Genomic DNA, 20826 nt, shown 5'->3' with positions numbered 1-20826 from the left:
GATTCGGTGTTTTCCAACCAACAGAATGACTTCTCTCTTGGTTACTTCCATTTCCCAGAAAGAGAGAGATGGTGACCATCCAAGGAAATTGTGAAGGAAGGGGTGAGATGGCCTTCAGGCATGGGGACATTGGGATTGGGCAGATTAAGTTCAGAGCCACCTCTTTCTTTGCTGGCTTTGAACGTAGGTAAGTGACTTCGTCCCTCTAAGCCTGTTTTTTCCCCTGCAGAACAGGAGTAAGGATGGCCATATAGAGGGCAGTGAGGAGCATGGAATGACAAGAGCCCACGCGGCTGCTTCAAAAATGATTATTGTAGTCACTGTCACATGTGGGAGGCTGCGTTCCCAGAGAGTCCGGGAAGTCTGTAGATTTGGGATGGTTGCTCTTTAATTCCTTTGAACATTTCAGATGCTTGGTCCCTGCCTGTCTTGACCTTTGAAGTGGTGAGCAGCACTGTTCCTCGGGACTGTCGGATGGGGCCAACGGCGTCCATCTCCCCTCGTGAATCTGGTCCCAGAAGCAAAGCAGGAGCCGTGGCACATCAGCCATCTGGCTGCTGCCAGGGGAAGTTCTATGCTTTCATTTTCTTTGCTTAGGGACTCACTATATTGCTGAGGCTGGCCTCAAACTTGTGATCCTCCTGCCTCCGCCTCCAGAGCTGCTGGGATTACAGGTGCATGTATTTTATGTATGTATGTATGTATTTTTAGATGAGAAACCTAGGAATTTTCCATGTGTCTTTCACATCTTCCTTTCCCACACCTACAGAGCCATGAGTCCTCACTTCTTCATGATCTCGTGCCTCCCTTTGATGCCCCTGTAGCCTCTCTACTTTATGTCCTCACCTGTCTTGCCTGGATGGTTGCAGAGGTCTCTGGTCAGGTTCCCCTGACTCTGATCAGGGGCTCCCATGCCTTCTGCTTCCTGATACTTAATGGTCCAGCAGTGACTCTCACAGCGAGGCCACCTGCCCTAGAGTCAGTCACCTGGTGCTCCTTAAGCAGGCCGGTCCCCTGGCCCCACTCCTTCCCTCTCGAATCAGAATCTCCAGGGAGGGGGCCCAAGGTGTGCATTTTAACCAACCTACTCAGATCATTCCAATGTGCTTCCACTGCTCCTGGGTCTGAGAACCACCATCACTACTCAATCCAAGGCCTTCCAAGAGCACCGTCCCCCTGTGAACCCAACCCTCTGGCTGCCTGCCCAGGAGCCATCCCACCCCCATCCTTCCTCCCCTCTGACAGAGTGCGGATCCCCACAGTTAAGTCCCCCAAACGCCAGCTACACACGTCCTCAGCCTTCTTTGCAGTTAGGGGTGGCCCAGGTCCCCATCTCTGGCCTTGAGAGAAGGCCTTCTTGTGAAGGGAGGTTCTGGTGAATGTCCTGTGCCCCTCAATCAAGAGACAGGCGCCAACCCTGTCCTGCCACCGACCACGCCCTTGCTTCCTGTGACTGAATGTGGTGAGCAGGTTGTCCCTGGAGCTGCGGAGGCCTTCTTGGGGCAGGAAGTGACAAGTCTGTGGATGAAAGGCCACCATACTGGAAGGGACTGCCAGGCATCTGCCTTCACCTTCCATGGGACTCACTGGGCCAGCTCCCAGCTGCCCCAGACCTCTCCCTGTGGGCTGTCATGGAGCAGCGTCACCGGGCAGGCCTTGGCTGGCCTGGCATCCTCTTCCTGGTGATGGATGCATCCTCTGCCATCACTGGTCCCCGTGCGTCCCAGGCTCCTGCAGACCTCAGGCTCTGGCTCTTTATTATTCAGTCACTGATACCTGGATTCCTGCTCTTTTTCCTCTGGGCTTCTCCCAACTGTGTGCACCCTTTAAGAACCAAAGTGGAGTCTTAGCTCTCCTCTCCCATAAGGTTTTGCCACTGCCAACAGGCTGTGTGACACTCCATCTTCTTTGAACTTGCACTGCACTTGAAGTCTGCACCCCACAGAGAAGTACTTAACTGGTATCAGCTTTGGGAGAATTTGTCTTCCTTGCTGTCTAGATTTTAACCCTGAAATCAGCTGAAGACAGGCCAGAGGGTGTTGAACAAGCCACCTTTTTTTTTTTTTTCACCATATTTCCCAGAACAGTGCCGGACATAAATAGGTGCTCAATAAATCACTAATAGTTGATACTGTGATTAGAATTGACCTGGGGCAACTAAAACAATTTTTTAGGTCTTCATTGATTTGCTTTGCAAGCTCCTTCACAGGAGATTGAAACACAAGTCTTCGGTTATTATTGCACAGTTCAAAGTTTTCATAGATTGGAAATAGTGCATTACACATTGATATTTTTCTAACCAGAGTTGATCAATTTTTTTTTCTTTCTTGGTATTTGTATAGATCTCCAGAGAAGAAAAATAAAGTATTCCTGGATGAAAGAAAAATACTAGAATATGGACAAGACTAACAAAGCCACACACTGACTATGTGCCCCGGGGGGTTAAATATGGCATGTAAAAGATCCAACTGAAATCAGCTGAAGACAGGCTAGAGGGTGTCCCATTCATGGCTCCCCTTTCCAACTAACTCCTTCTGCAATTTCCCACCCTGCAGGCAAAGTTTACTGGAGTGTGTTTAAAAGACTTGGTAGCTTTATAGGGTAAATGAATTCTGCTTATGCATTGAAGTCGTGGGAGTTTCAAGATAGCTCAGAATACTTGCTAATTTTCTAACTTGGCTTTGAGTTTTCTGATTCCTACTGACTGACTTTCCGTGCCAATTTATCTCCTGTCTCCTAAGGCAAGGGTCATTGTGTCATACTTTTACATCTTCTCCTAATTCTTGACACATGTTGTGTCTCTTAGATCCAGATTTCAGTTTTATATTTGGAACTGGGGGACGGGAGCTAACATTTATCATGGACCTGCCATTTGCCGGCATTTTACATAAGAATCATCTTTAATCCTCTGCAGCTACGTGAGGAAGATGATGTTGTTCTCATTTTACAGATGTGAAAACTGAGGCCCCCGAGGGGTTAAAGAGCTAGTACTGGCCACACTGGGATCAACACCCATGTTAGAACCTTTTCAGTTCTATCTGTCAGAAACCCAACTCCAATCGGCTTTGCAAGAAAATGGTGTATTAATTCCCACAACTGAGAGAAGGAGGTGGACTCAGACCCAACTGGATCTGGAGACTGGGGGTGGGGGATCCTCAGGATTTAGTCCTGGCTGTTTCTGCTCTCTCTGTCCTCCACCGGCCCTTAACTTGTAGGACCAAGATGGCAGCCACCACTCCAAGTTGACATCTTATATTCTTTTTTAAAAAATTATTTTTGTGTGTGTGTATAGTTGTGATGGACAGAATGCCTTTATTTTATTTGTTTATTTTTATATGGTGCTGAGGATCAAACCCAGTGCCTCACACATGCTAGGCAAGCGCTCTGCCACTGAGCCCCAGCCCCAGCCCAACATCTTATATTCTTGGCTAAACCTTCAGGGCGAGTACTTCTCTTATTAATGGTTTCATCAGGATTCAGACCTGAATCGCATTGGCCTGGCTTGGATTCTACGTGCTATGAACTGAAAGCTTGGGTCTCCCACAACCTGCCATATTCATATGTTAAGATTTGGAGGAGTGATTAGGTCACAATGGTGGAGCCCTCATGAATGGGATTAGCGCCCTTGTCAAAGAGGCCCTAGAGAGCTCCCTTCCCCTTCCCACCATGTGAGGATACAGTGAAAGGATGGCTCTCTGCAAACCAGAAAGTGGGCCCTCACCAGACATGTCTGTCAGTGCCTTGATCTTGGACATCTTTAGCTTCTAGAAGTGTGAAGAATAAATTTCTCTTGTTTACGGTGTTCCTTTATAGTAGCACAAATGGGCTAAGCCACTAGCTCAGCCCTGTGCAAATCTGGAGAAAGTGTGGTTTGTCTAGGCAGAGTGCTCACCTTCCTCCCTCCAGGGTCAGGGAGCCACAGCACACCTGGGCCAAAGGACCTGAGTGGGGGGCGTGTCTCCAAGGTAAAATCAGGGGCTGTTTTTAGGAGAGAGGGGAAGGAGGGCGAGAAGGCAGAAATGCCATGCTCAGCCCAGCATCCTCAGCTGTATGGCCTCCAGCCCCCCTGAAGGGGACCAGCCAGGCCACCACTGGAGCCAGGAGGCAAGAAAGGGCACCCCCCAACAGAGCATCCCTTCTCTGTCTGCACCCCATTAATTTTATGAGCTATGGGATATGGGAAGTGGAAATCAATCCTGTTTCTCCTGCTCTGAGAAGTCCTCGTAACTCACGGTACACGTATGTGCATTGTGCTAGAAAGTGCAACTCAGAAACTGGAAGAAGGAAATGCACACCCCGCCATGTGCACTCTGTGTCTACCCCCAGACACGCTCCTCTCCCCAGCCAGTGGGTTAGGCAGCAGGTGGCAGTCAGATCTCACATGGCCCTGAGGTCGCCTGTCCTAGTCTCTCCTCTACACAGATTCTTGGCCACCGTTATTTCCACCCAAGATGCCATAGGTGAAGTCCTTGGATTCAGAAACCTGGTTACCTAGGTGAATGTCCCCTCTCCATGTCACATCCCAACACTTGACCTCTGGCAAGTTAACCTCCCTGTGCTCCCGTCTACCTTCTCTGCCATGAATGAACTACAGGTGAAGCACCTTAGCACAGCATCTGAAGCCCACACAAAATAAAATGAGAATTAACTCTTATTATGATTCCCTCATCCGGGCATCATGAAGAGGAAGTGAGTACATAGGCACGAAGCCCTCAGAACAGTGATTGACAGAGAGCAGAGACCGGGTGGTTATCAATTAGAAACCAGCAGCAAGTGCGCACCCTTACCTGGTGGCCAGTCTTACAAACTCAGCTGCCTGTCAAATTAATTTGAGGAGTGAACAAAGCATGGTGGCGTTCAGCTCCTCACTAGCCCAGGGGGTCTCAGCCTTGGCTGCTCCTTGGAATCACCTGGGGAGCTTCAGTAGCCATGGGAACCGGAGCCCCATTCCCAGAGGCTCCAGCAAAGAGGCCAGAGTGTTCTGGAGAGGTGTTAGAATGCTGCAAAGTTTTCCAGGTGATTCCAGAGGGTGGCCAGAGCTGAGAACCCGGCCTCAAGGGAATATAGTTGGCAGAGAGGGTGTTACAGGTAACACAATAGGGACATGACAGGTCAGAGATGAAGTACCCAGGGACCCTGAGGCTAACGATGAGGTGCCGTCATCTCTGAGAGTCCCAGACATGGTCACCTCCAGGAATTCCCAGGGTGTGTTGACCCAAGAACAAGGAATGGCGACCACAGACCCCAGTTGAAAGCTCAGCCCCTCCAGAGAAAGTAGAGCCCTGTTCAGATTAGCTCTGCAAACATGGGTCCCCTGGGCTTACGGGAAGGTGACATGGCTTCAGTGGGCTGACCTGGTGAGTTTGGGAATCTGGAAACCCTGGTCTTGACTGGGGTCTTTAGGTCTGATTTCTTATGGGGAATGGCTATGTCTGTTCATTGGTCTGTACCTGAAAAAAACTGAGGCCTTACTATGTGGCAGGTTTGTGCTGAGTAAATAAAATAAACAAGGTCCCTGCCTTCGTGGACTATGGAGTCCAGAGAAGTCGAAGGTGTGTAAACAGGAAGGCCGGTGTGGGTGCGTGGCCTGTGGGGTGCGGGCAAGCCAGGCAAGACCACCAGGTTGCGAGCAGAATGTGTGATCAGGAGTTCTAAATACTGACTCATTCGCCTTGTGTCTACTGTGTGTTCAAATATCCTGGGGAGTCCTTCAAAATGATCGCAGTCTGGTCCCACCGGGGGACATTCTGCATTATTGGGTCTGAGGCTGGGGCCTGGACATGGGAATTTAGGTTTTCTCTTCCAGGCAGGTCTTGCCTACCGCCTACAGCTCTGCTCCTTAGGAAAAAAAGCTGAGTGATTTTGGAGGATGCGTGCGGCACACTCAAAGGGACATGTCTTTGTCACGGGGGACGCCAGGGCACAGGCTGACCCTGGCACTCCTCTCACCTCTTGGATGGCTTCCTGATACGTGTTGAGGGGAGGAGAAAGGACACTTGGGACTGGGCCGGAGGAAGGGCTTCTATTTTTGTGGATTTTCCCTTTTTAAACAAATGTTCCAAGAAGAACTTTCTAGAACTCTTCGATGCAAAAGGAAAAGAAAGATTAGAATCAGACAGAGCCCTCCCACCAGGAGCCCAGCCGGGCTGGACTTGCTGACCTCAGGATTCTATACCCAGTGGCCTCTCTCCCCTATAAACTACCCAAGGACCCCAAAAGTGCCCTGACGCTCAGGGACAGGAGGCTGGTCTTGAGAGCAGGAGGAATAAATGAATGAGCTCAGTCCTCAGGGGAAAGTGGGGCTGGGGGTGGAAGGTAGCGTCTGCCAGATGTGTTTTTCTCTAAAGCACCTCTCAGAAGATCCAGACTGTTCCCATGGCAATTTGAGTCAAACCGAGGGGGCAGTAGCTCATCGCTGCCCGGTCAATTAGACATAAATGTGATTTTACATAATTTCCTTTGACTACATCTGTTATCAAAATTCACACCCACCTCCAGAGTGTACATTGCTATTTTTTAAAGTGAAAATTGTGGGAAAGTGCCTCCTTTATCAAAATATCAAAATTGCCCCTCTTTCTCTCTCCTCTCTCTCTCTCTCTTTTTCTGCTTCGAAGCCATCAAATTGATGCAGCTCAAGGCTAAATATAGGGATGACTAACAATGATTTCCACAAGAGCCTTAGAAATTGCTCGTAAGCGAGCAAACGGAAAATAGATTATCCGGCAACGACATCATCCAGCGTTGGAGACAACGGCCTAAATCCAGCTGCTGAACAGAAATGAAGAGGAAGGGTCTTTCCCTGAGCTGAGCCATCAGAAGCCTGGCGTGAGCACCAGGGAGGGCCCTGGAAGCTGGGCGGGTGGGATCCTGCTTCCTGTTTGCAGATGTTCCCCCCGCCCCCCACCAGGGGTGGGGAGTAGTGAGGAGAAGCCATTCCACATGGGTCTTCTAGAAACTCTACTGCCAGTTTTCTAGAAATCAGAGGGTTTATGAGCCATGGCTCCATCTGACATAGAAAATGAGACTATCCATATTTTGCACCTCCTAGGAGGCCTGGAATATTAGAAGTAGCAGGTCAGAGAGGGCAGAGGTGGCTGTATGGGGCCTGCCCCAGAGTCATCAGCACACCTGTAATCCCAGAGGTTCAGGAGGCTGAGGCAGGAGGATTGTGAGTTCAAAGCCAGCCTCGGCAACTTAGTAAGGCCACAAGCAACTTAGAGAGAGAGACCCTGTCTCTAGATTTTATATATATATATATATATATATATATATATATATATATATATGGGCTAAGGATGTGGCTCAGCAGTTAAGAGCCCTGGGTTCAATCCCTGGTACCAAAAAAGAAAAAAAAAAAAACTTCTCTGTTAACAGCAGAGGGGCCCTTAATAGATCCCCCCAGCCCCCGGCCCTTAGCAATCTGTAGGATCCCAGGTGCTCACACCCAGCAGGCTGCTTCAGATCAGCTGAGAGATGGACTCCTGCCCTCTCCCCTAGGTCCCTGCAAGCCCTACTGCCCACAGTAAAAGGTGCCCAGTGGCACGTGTCATCCAGAGTTCCTGCAGGTTGGCAAACCACTACTGTGGTCCACTTCTTTCTTTTTCTCATAATTCATAAGCTTTTATGTTTTTAAATGACTTTGAAAAGTTAAAGGAAGAATGGCTTGTGGAAATGACACAGGATCAGAGTGTCCCTGTCCAAAGGAAAGTTTTACTAGAATGGAGCCCTGTTCATTCACGCCCCCTGTGTCCATGCACACCCTCGCCCCACACGGGCAGAGGCCAGCAGTATGACAGAGACCGTGCCACCTGCTGTCTTGTCCCCCCTGTTACCCAGTGCCTGGACCTGTGTAAAGGAGAGGTTTGCTTAGCTCTCAGCTTTGGAGTCTGAAGGCCCATGGCCGTTGGCCCCACGGGTGGCCTCCATGAGGGCCTCCGGTGTCCTCATGTAGAGGATGGCATCATGGCAGGAGTGTGTGAGAAAGAGTCACGTTGCAGGAGGGACTGTCTGGCTCTTTGAAGTCAGCCCACTCTTTCTGGAATTAGTCCACTCCCGTGAGAATCGTGCTGACCCCCTCGAAGGGTGGTCCCCCCATGACTTCGTCACTATTCACCAAATCCTCCTCTTCAAGGTCTGCCTCTCAGTGACTTTACCCTGGGGACCAAGCTTCCAGCACATGAGTTTGGGAACCCTCAAACCACACATAAACCAAGCACCCTCACACATGGGCTTTGTGGCCATTTTCACGAATGTCTGTGGGCCCTGGTCTAGACCATGCCTGGTACACCGGGGACCCCCCCCCACTCCCCAGGCTGTTTCCATCTTCAGAGAGGGGCTTCTCGAACTCTTCAGGGTGGCCAAGAGCCAAAGTCTGCAAGGAGACAAGATGGAGCTCCCACAGTCCCCACCAGGCCCCTCCATGGGGCAAGCAAGATGGGAAGAGGAGGAGGCAGACTGGGTGGGGGGCCTCAGAGCCGGCCTTTCTGGTCACCATGTTCCAACACAGAAGCCAAAGGCTCAAGAATTCGGCATTCAAACTGGGCCTCCTGGGTCTGTAAGGAGAGGAAGGCGGGCTATTTATTTGCATGTTAGAGCTGGATTTTTAACTTTTCAATGTTCTGGGCATGGCACCAAGGCCACCATCGGTGCTCACTGCCTGGGGTTCCTCGTCATGCATGAGTGAAGGAATCTGAACACTCCAGCCAGCCTGGCTGCTCCTCACCAGGGTAACCGGGATTTTCCCAAATAAACCCACTCTGGCCGGGCACGGTGGCCCACACCTGTAATCCCAGCAGCTCAGGAGGCTGAGGCAGGAGGATTGTGAGGTCAAAGCCAGCCGTAGTAAATTAGCGAGGCCCTAAGCAACTCAATGAGACTCAGTCTCTAAATAAAAAAGGGCTGGGGATGTGGCTCAGTGGTTAAGCACCCCCCGAGTTCAATCCCCAGTACCCCAAACAAAACAAAACAAAAAAACCACTCTGCTATCACATTTACATATTTTCATTCAATACTTGCAAATTAATGAAAATGAGTATGAAAAGAAAGAACTCTGTTGTAGAAAAGCCCCAAGAAAGACATGTCCCTAAAAATCGATGGTACTGACGTAGGTGTTGGCAAGACAAGCGTACAGGACTGAGAGAAAATTTGAATATGTAGAGGATGCTTGCTTCAAGTGTGCTCATAAACCTTTGCTCCATTTTTAGAATAAAAAATATAGAGTACAGCCTATTTATCCTAAGGAAGAGGAGATGAAGTTCTAGCCCAAAGAACAAGATACCAGGCCTTGATTTCACGTCAAAGAACAGGCAAGTCAATAAGCATTTATGTGTTTTACATAATAAACAGTTTAATAATCATTATTATTGTTTACGATTTTCCACTTAACATTTTGGATTAATATTCAGTCAACGATCCCACATCAATAATTTCATGTAAAATGCTACCTCGTGCCTTCGTTTACCATGCAGCAGTGTAAGGAATATTGTGCTAAAAAGTACTAATGCTTTATGGGCTTTACTTCACTTAATTCTCACAAGAGCATAGTGTGATAGATGCTCTCAGGTGATAGATAATGTCACTGAAACTCAGAGAGGGTAAGCCACTTGCCTCAAGTAACACAGCTAAGAAGGGAGCAGAGACTCAAATACAAGTCTGCCTGACTCCGAACTTATGAGCTTAACCCTGTGCCATCCTCCCTTGGTAGCTTTCCCCCAACTATGTGCAGAATAAATAAACAAATAAATGATAACCCATGAGCAGCAAATCCTACTGAGTACTGAGCAGTCCACGGGCTGGGTGCAGTGCAGACAGACAGCCACAGGGAACCTAAAGCTTCAAGTCCTGGAACATCAATTTTACTTCACAGCAAACAATAGAAAACTTTGAAAATATTTGCGAACTTGTCCATATCATGGAATGAGATGCAAAACATGGTGTGAGTTCTATATATAAAACCCCAAACTTCAAAGAGCTCGGAGGTTCGGGGCTGCTTTGCCCTGCATCCTGTGGAGTTCACGGCTGGGCTGGGCTCTTTGGTGGGAATTTGGGGAAGCATAGTCCTGCAGAGGATGACAGAGAATTGCTCCAGTTCAGGGGACGGAAGAAAGGCCCCGGGGACAAGGCTGGTCCAAGCTGTCTCTTGCATTGTCGGGTCATATTCTGACATGAGCCAGTGTTTGCAGGAAAGCCCTGGAAAGTGCTGTTGCCAAACTCCAGCACCCGCTCACCTGCAATGCAGGAGAGAGACCCAGGGGTGGAGGGTTCTGATGTGCAGGAGGTTAAGGGCCCCCGACGGCCAGAGCCCAGGGCAGCTGCAAGGAGGAGGCAGATGAGGTGTGAGCCCTCTGTGGAGGCTGCACCATGACCAGCTGAACATGGAGCAAAGTGTTCTCCTGGCAAAGACTCAGGAACAAACACCTCCACTTGCAGAAGAGGAATTAGGGGAAGCCTGCATTGGATGTGTGCATGCCCAACTCGGGTCCCACTCTGCAAGGGCAGATCAGCAAATCAGGGAGGCTTAGTCAGGGGGCCAGTGGTTCCCTTGCTTTGCTATTAAGCCCCGTGGTGTGGTCCACTGACTGGCCCCAGGGTTCCCAGAGGAAACATCATCTCTGACTCTGCCTGCAGGGGCGCAAGTGGGTGAGACTGGCGTTGGGATCCGTAGATTGAGTAGAGCGGGTTGCCCTCTGCGGTGTGGGTGGGCCTTGTCAGTGTGCTGAGGGCTGGAGCAGAACAGAAGGCACAGGAGAGGGAGTTTGCCCCTTTCCTCCTGCCTCGCTGCTGGAGGGGGGCATCTCCTGTCACCCTCTTGTGCCCTGGGGCTGGGATTGGCCCCGACGGCTTTTCTGGTTCTCAGGCTTCGGGCTTGGATTGAATTACATCCCTGGCTCTGTGTGTGTCAGGAACCTGACTAAAACGGTCCCACCTGAACCTGGACTCCCGAGAGGGTGCCTGGGAGCCTGCAGATCCACAGGGGCATGTGTCACCCCAGAGTGAGCAGCCATTGTCTTAAAGAGCCCCGGAGTAGAGAGCCAGGATGGGGGGCTTAAGGCAAAGAAGGAACAGACATAGCTCACCATGGCCTGAACTCTGCGTTCCTAGGAGCCTTTCCAGCACATTCTATGATCTTCCCCATGGCATTGGTCCCCCCTCCTTCTCTCTCTGACAGTCACTGTGGAGTCCTGCCCTCCAGTGCATTGATCAAAGGGGAATTTGATGAAAAGCAATTTGAGCTGCTTTTAGAGTCGAGGCCAGGAATCTAAGAGCTTATATTTCCATGCAGCTGAAGCATGGGCAGGACTATTTAGTGCACAGGGCAACAGAGAATTCAGATGAAGAACTTGGGGCTCTGAGAAGTCGGGTGTCCTGCTCAAAGTCACAAGCCATCCATTAGCTGGGTGACCTTGGACGAGGTGTCAGGTGCTCGTTGGGTGAAAGGGGAAGGCGCCGCTTGGTGACCCTGTTGTATTACAGATACGTAAGGTTTCAGGCTGGCGTGGAAGGCTGAGGCAGGAGGATCACAAACTCCAGGCCAGCCTCAGCAGCTGAGCAAGATCCTGTCTCAAAATAAAAAGGACTGGGGATATGGCTCAGTGGTGTAATCCCCTGGGTCAATCCCCAAAACCACACACACAAAACAACAACAACAACAAACTTCCATTGAAGACAAATGATTTGGAGCTTATATCTGACCATGAGATTAGAGTTACTGACAAAAAAGTAGCAATAATAATCCTACCAAGAACTTCTTTTTTTATTTTTTTTGGGGGGGTGTACCAGGGATTGAACTGAGGGACACTCGGCCACTGAGCCCCATCCCCAGCCCTATTTTGTATTTTATTTAGAGACAGGGTCTCACTGAGTTGCTTAGAGGCTCACTCTTACTGAGTCTGGCTTTGAACTCGAGATCCTCCTGCCTCAGCCTCCTGAGCTGCTGGGATTACAGGCCTGCGTCACCGCACCTGGTCCAGGACTTCTTTTGTGCTCTGTGACTGTGCATTAACTGACTTGTCCTTCTCGGGAATCCCTGAATGAGTACCCCGGAGCTCATGAGTTGGAAACTTCTTCCCCAGTACAACAATCCTGGGAGCTGATTAGATTACCAGGGCTGGGCCTCATGGGTGGCCTGATGTTGTCATCTCAGGAGTGGGACAGTCACCACTGGAGTGGGTGTGCGGTAAGCTCAGCCCCTCTCGCCTTCTTTCCTTCTCGTGCTAGTGCTCATTTGCCCTTCTGCCATGTTCAGACGCCACATGAGCGTCCTCCCCAGATGCCAGCACCCTGCTCCCAGTCTCCCCAGCCTTCAGGACCATGAGCCCAATCACTCTCTGTCCTTTGTAAACTCCCCTGCCGTGTGGTTTGTTTGGGCAGCAGAAAGCGTACTAAGAAGCTCCGTCCCGTGGACGAAGAGGCTGAGCCTCAGAGACAGGAACTAACTTTCTCGAGGCTGCTCAGCTTGAAGGTGTGGGCTCGGGTGTTGACCCACTCTGCCAACTGAGGGGCCCGTGTGTCTAGACAACAGGCAGGAGCCAGGCAGGGGCTGGCCCGTCACCAGGGACCAGAGTCATGTTGGGTACAGGGACTCATGGGTGTGCTGGGAGCAGAAGGCTCCCCATGGCCAGTCTGGCTTCCCTCCTCGCCCCGTTAGGAGCTTCCTGTGAAGTCTCACAGCTTGCCAAGGTGTGCAGCCAGGAAGTTCCTGAAGCAGAGAGTCGCTGAGTAGCACCCAGCCCGTCTCAGAACTGCAACAGAGGCAGTGACACTTCCATGGGGTGCTTTTGAACAGAGATGTGAGGAGGACCCAGCGCCGTGCCTGCCAGGAGACGGGTTCTGCAGAACGGGGGGCCCAGCCCCATTGGCAAGGCCCTTGTCATCTCTCCCGAGTCTCTGCTTGGCCCTCGGTCATGCCTCACCCAGCCCTCAGCTCACGGCTCCCTGCCAGGTCCATTAATGGCCTCATGCCATGTGGACAACACGATTCCAACTCGGGGCCCTCAGTGCCCTGTGACCTGGCCACTGCCCTCTTCCCCCTCCTCTTCCCAAACCACTGTCCCCAGCCACACGGGCTCCTGAGCTTCTCTGGAAAGACCCAAGCTGCTCCTGTTGCAGCTGTGACCAGATCCGTGGGTGGCCTGAAGGTGGGGGAAGCCCAGGAAACCTTCCCAGGTGAACACTCCAGGGAAGCCCAGCTGGAACAGGCAGCCCCTCTTGAGTGTCACCCTGGCCAGTGACAAGAATGGCCAGTGTCCTGGCGGCCTGGGTGCTGTGCATCTGAAAGGAGCAATGCGCCAGCTTTGTTTTTCAAGAACGCTCTTTCATGAAAAGGAATTCCCCTTGAAGGGAAAGTCCTTTTGACTTTAGGAAGGACAGTAGGTGGTCCTGTTGGTGATAGTAGATGACAGGGAATTTTCTTCCCTCTTTAACATCCATAGTGAAATTTGGCAGCCCTCTGTAGGTTCTCTAGTTGGGGTGTGGTTCTGTGAATGTTGAGGTCCCTGCAATCTAAAGGTCTGGGGGACCACTGATGTAGACTCCAGAATCATCCCCTGGTGCAACTTCCCTTGATTGTAGTCTTTCAAGTAGGGTCACTGGGTTCAATGCATCTTCTGCCAACCGGTTCTCTGGAGCTAGCTAGGATCTGCAACCTGGGGTAAAGCAGGGACCTACTTTACCTTCCTGCCATCACGGGGCCAATCCATGCAAGTCACTGAGAACCCAAACACAGGCAGCCGCTGGGCAGAGACTCATAATGAGACACAGTTGCCACTTTTAAGTAAAGCATGAGGCTAGGAGAAGCCCTGGATTCTTGTGCTGCTTCCGGCCAGATCTTTTTAAACTTCATTTATGAATTGTGTGTTTCCACATATTGACAACAAACAAGTGGAAACCAAAATTTAAAAGGTACAACACTGTCTGTAGCTCAGTGGCAGAGCACTTGCCCGGCACATGGGAAGCCCTGGGTTTGTTCCTCAGCATCAACACATAAAAATAAATAGATACAAGTAGTCAGTCCATCTACAAAAAAAATAAATAAATAAAAACTACAACACAATTTATAATTACTCCAGGAAAAATGAAACACTTCTAAACCAAATAAAGTGTGTATAGGATTCCTTATGAAATGCTGATGAAATAAGTCACAGGAGACCTGAACACCTAGGCAGAGGCACTGTAGACATTTGATCTACAGGTTTAATGTTGTTTTTATCAAAATCTTAGCCGTTTTTGTTTTTTTCTTACTTACACAAGCTTGTTCTAAAATGTCTATGGAAAGGCCTTAAAATAGCCAGAAAAGATATTGATAAAAAAAAATCGATTAGGAGGAACCATTGCACCTGTTACTAAGGCCCTCTGCCTGTTACAGCACCCGAGACAGTGTGGCACTGGCAGAGGGATAGACGGATCCGTAAAACCGAAAGAGCAGACAGGCTGGGGAGGTGGCTCCGCAGCAGAGCGCTTGCCTGGTACACGTGAGGCCTGGGCTCAATCCCCACCATTGCAATAAAAAAAAAAAAAAATCAGAAGAGCAAACCTGACCCCGTGGTACTGGAACAATGTGACATCTGTGGACAGAAAAATAAAACTGACGTCAACCTAAACTGTTAGACAAAAAGTAACTCAAATGAACTTGGACTTAAAGGTAAAGTGCAAAAGCATGTCACTTTTAGGAAAGAACAAAGAGAAAACCTTGAGGGTCTAAGGAAGAAAATCAGCACCAAAAATCTGATCCATAAAAGGAAAAATGGATAAACTGGACCTAAGCGTCGAAAGCTTCTGTCCTGCAAAAGCTCATTTGAGAAAATAAAAAGACAAACTGCCGATTGGGAAAAAATATCTTCAAATCAGCTATGAGTTAAAAGTGCGTACCTTGAATACATCACAGCTCTCCAAACTCAGCAATTCAATCAGAAAATGAACAAAAAGTACACGCATTTCACTGAAGAGGATGTTCAGATGATGATGAATATGTCAGTGGAAAGATGTTCAATGTCACTAGCCATTTAAAAAATGACAATCGAAACTACAACGAGACAGCACTACACACCTACCACTACAGAGAAAACGGGATATAGCAAGAACACCCTAGACGGATTCTGACTGCCCCATCTTGAGTTGCATGAACAGGGACAGTTCTAACAGGCCTGGTGAGGGTCACGTGCTGTGCTAGCTTTCTGTCCCCTAACAAATACCTGAGACAGATCAATTTATAAGGGGGGAATGTTTATTCGAGCTCACGGTTTTGGGGGTTCAGTCCATTGTCGTCAGCCCTGTGCTCTGGGCCTCTGGCAGGTCAGTGCATCCTGGCCGGAGCACATGGTGGGGGAAGCTCACTCTCCCGGAGGAAATCAGGAAGCAGAAGCAAGAGTGAGAAGAGAGCGCTGCCCCACGGTCCTTTGGAAGGCAAGTCCCCACTGACCCATGACCGCCCGCTAGGCTCTGTCCCTTAAAGGTCTCATCACTGCCCAGTAGCACCTTGGGCTGCAGGCGTGTGCTGTTGGGAGACACCCCCCAAACCCCCAGCAGTGCCGGCCCCTGACCTGCACCCCCTGGACTGAGGGGTGAGGGCTGGCTCTGTAGAGCTGAGCAGACAGGGGACAGGGCCACAGGACTCCCTGGGGCAACGGCAGGTCTTCCTGCGGGGGGCTGGGCTTCTCTTGGACGTTGGCCACCCCTCCTCACCAGCCCCCTGTCACTGTCACAGGGACCCAGGGGTCCCTCTAAGCCACACAGCACTTCAGGCTGCGCCAGCGGCTGCCCTAGGAGGCCCCCCTGCTCTGCCGGGTAAGGAGAGGACAAATGGGTTAGTGAAGGCGGACGGTTCTGCAGCTGCCCTACGAGCGGCCACAGGTGCACACTAAGTGGCGGGTGCTCCCATATTGTCACCTGTGCCTTCCCAGCCATCCAGGCAGCTGCCAAGAGCCTGCAATATTTCGTCCCCAGACCCTACTCCGTCAGAGCAGAGTCCTAGTCACTGTGTGGTGCTGCTGGCCCACCGGGCAGCGAGGGACCCCACCGTGGGAAGGGGCATCCCCTCCCCACTGCCTGCACCCCTCGGGTGGCCCCCCAGAGCTGCTCACCCTGCAGAGCTGGAGGGGACAGCTCCTTCTGCGGAGGAGCTGCAGAGGACCCTGCTCCCAGGGGGTGCTTTCCTCTGGTCCCAGGGACACTGTTCATCAGTACTTCTCCTGCTCATCACCTGCTCCAGGTGACAAACGGGAAATGAATGAGGAATCTGTCCTCCTCCCACGAGCTCGGTAGGGCCATGGCCCCAGGTCTCCCCTCCTCGAACACATCTTGTAGGGAAAATAATGATCAAAACGTCTCCCTCGGCTTCCCGGCCCCGATCTTCATGTTCCTGGGCAGCTTGGAGCACAGCCCGTATATAAAAAGCAGACACTTTAGCGCCGGTAATGAGCCCAAAGTAGCCCAGGCAGACGGGGTTTGTGGTGCAGGGAAAGGGGGCTGCAAATGAAGGGCTGCCAGAGCCGGCGGCCAGTGTGCGATGAGCTTCTGCATAAAAACCTGCTGCTCTGGATTTCCACAAGCAAAAGGCGCCCCCGGGTCCACTGGATGAGGTTATTTCCTGAGAATGTGGGCTTTCCAAAGAAGGATTTCCCCTCACCCTCAGGACGTGATGAGCGGAATGTTTGTGTCCCTCCAATCTTGGTCTGTTGAAATCCTGGCCACCCATGGGAGGTATCAGGAGGGTCCTGAGGGAGGTGACCACATGGGTACACGGATCCCAGACTTCCAGCAGCCAGAAACAAGTTTCTATTGTTTGTGAGTCCCCGGGTCCTCGGGGTTCTGCTGTAGCAGTCACAACTTGAAAGGACAGGCCTAGCCTCTTGCTTCCTGGGGTATGTCCCAGGGAAGACTGCCCCTCGGAGCCAGGTGGACAGGCAGGTGGGTTTCCTGAGCCTCCTACCTGGGGTCTCAACGGTGCACATCGATCTCAGTGCACATGACCTTTCTCCCACAACAGGACGGGAGCTCTCTATCCTTACAGTGTGAGCCCTCGTACTGTGCTTAGCACATAGCAGATGCTCAATAAGACACATTCAATTGAACCGGTTCCGGGTGGCTGGCTATTGGGGCTTCCATCTAACGTGGGGCTGACACAAGAAGCCAGGTGACCCCTGGCACAGATACTCCTTCCACAAGAGGTGGGGGACTAATGGGAGAATCCTGCTCTCTCTTGTCCCATCAAGAAAGATTTCTTGGGGCAGATGCATCCTGACCCAGTTTGAGAGGGCTCTGGACACTACTGCTGCTGAGCCATGGTCAGCTAGCCAGGGAGCCTCCCCGTCCCCTGCCTTGTCTCCCTCACATGTGCTAAGTGCTCCATCCTCCAAGGCCAGGTGTTCCGCCGGTGACTGCTCTGTGGGCAAGAGCCCATCTCCAGAAGGATTGTTCTAGCATGGCTAGCTCCACCCAGCAGGCCGTGGAACTGAAACGACTCCCAAAGCCCAGTGCTGAAACAGTGGGCTAACCTGGGGCTTTACGGGGGAGGCAGTGGGACCCTGGGGGTGGAGCCTAGAGGGAGGAGGTTAGGTTATGGGGGCGTGTCCTTGAAGGGATACTGGGAGTCTAGCCCTGTCCTGGTTCTCTCTCTCACTTCCCAACTAGAGTGTGCGGAATCACACACTCCATGACCTGATGTGAGACCTGGTATGCTGTGTCACCATAGTCCCCAAAGCACAGGAGCCAGCCAGGAATAGACCGAAACCTCTGAAACCATGAGTCAAAAATAAACCTTTCCTCTCTATCAGTTGATCATCTCAGGCATTTTGTCACAGTGACAGAAAACTGACTATACTTCACTCTGATCTGAGATACAGGTCACCCTAAGAGTGGTCACTGAACATGACCTGATGCAAGCAAATGGAAGCTCCCAACCCCTAGGCCCAAGAATGAGGCATCAGGCAGGAAAGTCCTAGAGCAATTCTGAGGCCAAGGAGACCAACTACAGAAAGATGCAAGCAACAAATCCTTTTCAATTCTTGCAATGCACCAGCGCCCCCTCTCCCTCCCCGAAGCAAAGGGAAAGCCAGTCACCTCCTGCATATCACAAAGATGAAATCAAATGTTCAGCTGGTTAAAACTGCTACCCAGAGAGGCAAGCCCTCTGAGAGGGGGTCCAGACTTAGCCTAGAAAAACACAGGCTGCCCAGTGAAATTTGAATTTCAGATAAACCAGCAATAACTTTTAGGATAAATGTGTGCCAAATATTGCAAGAGACACACTGGCAGTAGAAACGTTTTCTTATTTATCTGAAGCTCAAATATTTCTTTATCTGTCCTTGGGTAATCCTGCGCCACTGCAGAATCTCCAGTGTGTTCTGGTCACAGGTGGTGGCCAGACACAGGGGGCAGAGAAGCAGGATGCCACCTGGGGCCACCCAGAGAGGCTGAGATCCATTGGTGAGACCCAGAGATCAAAGGGAAAGGCCCCTGGCCAAGTGGCGCCCACTCTCAAGCTTCCGGCTGGGCAGCTGTGGGCTTTTTTCATGAGTCAGATCCTTGTCCCTGGGGACGGTGATGAGAGCACAGGGAAAGTCCCAAGTTGTCAGACGCTGAGGCTGTATCTGGTGAGCGAGGGCCATGCTTCCCGCCTGACCCTGGGCGTTGTCAAAGGGTCACAGGACCCGCCAGGCAGCTGAGCCTGCAGCTGGGGGACGCCCAGCTCTCTGAGACACTGCATCCTGTCCTGGGCCAGCCTGCAAGGGCACGGGGAGGTGACATGCACACCAAGGCCACCTAAGGAAGAATGATTCAAAGGAGAGAAGGGGAAATTCATCCACTGAGCACCGACATTGAAGAAATGTGTCTGCTTTCAAACACAGAGAACTGTCCCCAAGGCAAAGGTGCTCCTGAGGAAAATGACATCCACAGACCATGGCCCGTGGTGGTAAAGACACTATGTCCCCGAGTCCTTTCCGAGCACTTCACCTCTGCGAAGTTGTTCATCCCTACATCCACCCTAAGAGGGAGGTATAGTTTTGATCTCAGTTAATAAATAAGGAAACCCAGGCACAAAATGGTCAATTCACTTGCCCAAGGTCACAGCTAGCAAGAGACACAAACGGCATTGACTCCCAGAATCTAGACTCTGAATTGCAGTGATTTCAAATTATTTTAAAAATACATAGAATTGAATGAAAATAATGCAGGTTAAAATGTATGGGACGCAGCCCGTATTAATCGAGCATGCCATGTGTCCCAATGACTTGAAGTCCATTATCTATGAGACAGGTTCCCTTGAGCACCTCCACCCTCAGAGAGGTTAGGTGCTCTGTGACCTAAGAACCAGGCAACACCACAGGTCTACTTCCAACACCTGCCAACCTGCCCCCTAGTTTCCCCTGGGCCCAAGGGATCCCCTTTGCATTTTGATGGGAGATAATTCATCAAACCAAGAAATAAACTTTGACACGAGGAATTCTGGAAATATGTCTGCTTGTGGAGCGCGTCTTCTAGGTGTCTCTGAAGTGTCAGCTCACTGTTGGCTTCCCGAGGCTGGTTCAGAGTCTGTGACTGGGCTGTGTTCTTCCTGTTCTCAGGCTCGGAGGAAGGAGGGGTTCAAGGTCAGCACCGGCTGCAGCGAAGGTCCTCAGGGTGAGAGCCTCTCCGTCTTCTGGAGGGCTTTCCTCCACCAGCCTCTAAACGTGAAATCCACCCTCACTGGGCTTATGGAGCCATTTCTGCTGTGCTTCTTTATAGACTCTTTGGTTTGAAACCGCAGAATGCAGCAGGAACCATGACCCTGGCTGTTAAAGAACGTCTGGGTTTGTGGTGGTGTTGTTGTTGTTTGTTTGCAGAATCCACTGAAATGAACCTGATTACATTGTTGCGATAAAGCAGGTCAGAAATACTCAGGATGCAAAGAAAGATGGATGGATAGGCTGGGATTTCCACGGCATGAGACCAGTGGGTTGCATCCTTCTGGAGACTTCGGGAGACCCACTTTGTGGACTGAAGTATAGAGAGAGGGTGCGTGGAGCACCCAGGGTTCAGGAAACCATGTGCCAGGCGCGGCACCACAGGACAGGAACTACAGGTCCCCCAAGCAGGAAGCTGTCCCATTCCCCTCTGAGGACCTTAGAAAGGCTGGGGACCAGGCCAACCCCAGATAGTCACACCTAAGTACCCAAAAGGGAAAATGCAAACAGACTCAAACAAGGATGGAGGCGGCGTCGACTGAGCGACGGTGGACCTCAGAGTCAGACAAATCTAAGCCAATTTAATCCAGGGGTCTGTCGCTGACCAGTTGTGGCATGGACTCTCTGAGCCTCAGTTTCCCTGTTTATAAAATGGTGCTCCTAGCAGCTGCACCTGGAAGCCACCGGCTCTGTCCCTGCAGGCAGATGCCTGCAAAGGAGACACAAGCCCACGAGACCCCCAGGACGTGACTAAGAGCCTTCCATGACAGTGGGGAGGGAGACACCCCAGTGACATCCACCAGGTGTCCTTCCTCAGGGTCCTGCTCAGTCTCTCCACCCCTACTTTTCCGCCTCCTCCTCAAAAATATGTTCCTCTTCCTGAGATCTCCGCCCCAGCCTGTCTCTGCAGCACAGCACCTCAGTGAGGTGGGGGTGGGGGTGACCAGTGACACGTCACAGCCCTATGTCCCCCCCCATACACAGCCTTGCCATAGATTGAGCAGTTAAAGAGACCACAGATGTAAACAATAAGCCCAAAACAGGGAGCTCATTCAATGAGCCTCAGCCTCCTCCCAGGCAGAGATCAGATGGCGTGATAGGGCTTCAAGGGACAGAGGAGGAGCTGCTGGGGAAAGGGCTGAGCTGGGGCGGGGGCACGGGAGGCAGA

The sequence above is a fragment of the Marmota monax genome, unplaced genomic scaffold, assembly GCF_021218885.2.
Source record: "Marmota monax isolate L192 unplaced genomic scaffold, Marmota_monax_Labrador192_F-V1.1 WCK01_AAM20220418_F8-fsc00210, whole genome shotgun sequence".
In the NCBI taxonomy this organism is placed as follows: domain Eukaryota; kingdom Metazoa; phylum Chordata; class Mammalia; order Rodentia; family Sciuridae; genus Marmota; species Marmota monax.
Note: the sequence above shows the minus strand (reverse complement) of the source record.